The 2,500-nt window shown below is 41.3% G+C and overlaps 1 protein-coding gene across 1 annotated transcript in view; it reads right to left on the bottom strand.

Moving 5' to 3' along the window:
* Positions 1 to 2,500, bottom strand: part of septin5b (septin 5b) — a 27,060-nt gene that overhangs the window by 18,620 nt on the left and 5,940 nt on the right. The gene's annotated exons all lie outside the window — the stretch shown is intronic.

Here is a 2,500-nt window from a genome sequence, read left to right as displayed (position 1 = left end):
GTTATAATAGGGCCCGCATTACTACAGTTTTTCTCGATTGGTTTGGCTAATTTCTTGAAACTGAGATGACATTCCTATAACCATTGGGTCATTTGGCCAAACATTCTTACACTTCTGCACAACAGTTCAGATAACTAGGAAAATGTCATATACCTCCCAAAACACCTCATTCTTGCATCAGCACTAAACCGTCTCACATATAAATAGTCAGTACCATCAAAATGGCATAGATCCTTCTCAATTGCTTTGGCTCATTTGCATTCATTTAGTCCTTCTGTCAAAATAAACTGGATGGTTCAGCATAACTACATGGATCCTCATCACTCGCTCATATCACCCCAAAAAACAGTTTACCCATGTGTCAAAACTAAATTTCTTCCCCACATATATCATCAGTACCCCCAAAATACATTGTCCCTTTGCCATTGTGTAAGCACTGCCAGTCAAAATGGTTAGGTGTTTTATCTACGTTCAGCTAACAGATTTCGACTATGTATAAAAATGAAAAAGTGAGCGAAACCATTGAAGTTTGACAACACAGATAATTTACCAAGGACATTTATCAGTAACTTTCTTTACTGTAAATTCATATACAGAAAGTAATGCCCATATATCACAGGTTTCTCATGGGTTTGGCTCATTTCTCAAAACAGAGATAACATTCTCAAAATAACATGGACAAATGCCAAAGCAACTAGCAATTGTTCAAAACAGAATGTCGTTTGAAAAAATGTCATGAAATTAGCCAAATAACAGAGGAAACTGTAGTATACACGGTTGTAAAATTATTTTCTACTAACTAGTAAAGTTACAATACCATCTGACCTGTTGAACACTGTCATGAATTTACTATGTAATGAAATTCTTAAAATATGATGTCCTTGACTGTTGACTGGGAATTGCGTAGACCACTTTGCATATGATGACTTACACAATGAAATAATGCTGACGTGTTTTGGAGAGGGCAACCATTAGACTGAGAATTGTCTAATTCGTTTAGATAAGCAAGGTCAATTTATTTGGAAAATGTGCTGAATGTATGCTGAATGTGTCAACTGAAGGGTATTTGTACATATCCATCTGCAGAGATGTACTAAACATTTGAGACATGTACAAAGCATTTGATATCTGATGAAAGCAATGAAAAATGCCATTCTGTTTTGGGAAATTGCAAGTTGGTTTGGGGATTTGTCCGTGTTGTTTTGAGAATGTCATTCGAGAAAAACTGTAATACAGGAGGGCCCTGGGCCCAGGTGCAAATGCCCTGCTTGCCCTCCCCTATAGCTCCGCCTCTGGTGTAACCTACGCTTTTGTTTTCATAATAAGACGAGTCGCGTCTCTCCTTTTTTTTAACTGCTTATCTGCATGGCATGCTCACCAACGCACATCACAACAGGATTTTAAGGCTATTATCTGATATACGCATCTCAATGTAAATTAATAAGATATGGTGGCTGTATTTTGCCAACTTATCGTTTTTTAATGAGATGGTGAGAGTGTTGGCAACCGGCTTTGTTCCATGTCCATGGTGTGTTGGGGGATACCTTCACTTCTAGTGACGCGTCTTGTCCAATAAGAAATTCTAAAATAATTCGACCAGATCTAACTATTGTATAAAATGCCACTAGACTAGTGTGATTATGGCACCATACACAGTATATAACAGCAACTGAATACTAGTCATGGGTAAACGGTTAAGGCATCAGACTTGTAGCCCAAAGGTTGCCGGTTTGACTCTTCACCCGCCAGGTTGGTGAGGGGAGCAATTAACCAGTGCTCTCCCCCATCCTCCTCCATGAGGTACCCTGAGCATGGTACCGTCACGCCACACTGCTCCCTTGGGACACCATTGGGGGCTGCCCCCTTGCACGGGTGAGGCAAACAATGCAATTTCGTTGTGTGTAGTGTGCAGTGAACACTTGTGTGCTGTGGAGTGCTGTGTCACAATGACAATGGGAGTTAGAGTTTCCCAGGTGGATTTGCACGGCTTTCACTTTCTATCAACCAATATTTAACCATGGTGGCGTACAGTGGTGGTTAAGGAGATGGGCTTTAGATCAGAGGGTGGCAGGTTCGAATCCTACCCTTCCGTTCCCTATCTCACTCCATGGCTGAGGTGCACTTGAGAAAGGCACCTAACCGCTCCAGGGACTGAAACTAATATCCTACTTCAAAATAACTGTAAGCTTCTTTGGATAAAAGAGTAATGCAATGTGTTCATTGTGCATGCATGGTGACAATAAAAGGCATTCTATTCTACATGGTTCCATTATATGGAGACCTCCCGGACCTCTGCTCTCTACAATTCCCCTCAAGATTAATTAGGGTTACACACATATGCAGAGAGAGAGAGAGACAGAGCCACGCACGCACACACACACACACACACACACACACACACACACACACACACACACACACACACACACACACACACACACACACACACACACACACAGACAGACAGACAGACAGACAGACAGACAGACAGACAGACAGA

The sequence above is a fragment of the Engraulis encrasicolus genome, chromosome 11 (assembly GCF_034702125.1).
Source record: "Engraulis encrasicolus isolate BLACKSEA-1 chromosome 11, IST_EnEncr_1.0, whole genome shotgun sequence".
Taxonomy (NCBI): domain Eukaryota; kingdom Metazoa; phylum Chordata; class Actinopteri; order Clupeiformes; family Engraulidae; genus Engraulis; species Engraulis encrasicolus.
Note: the sequence above shows the minus strand (reverse complement) of the source record. Positions and strands in the feature narration are given on the sequence as shown.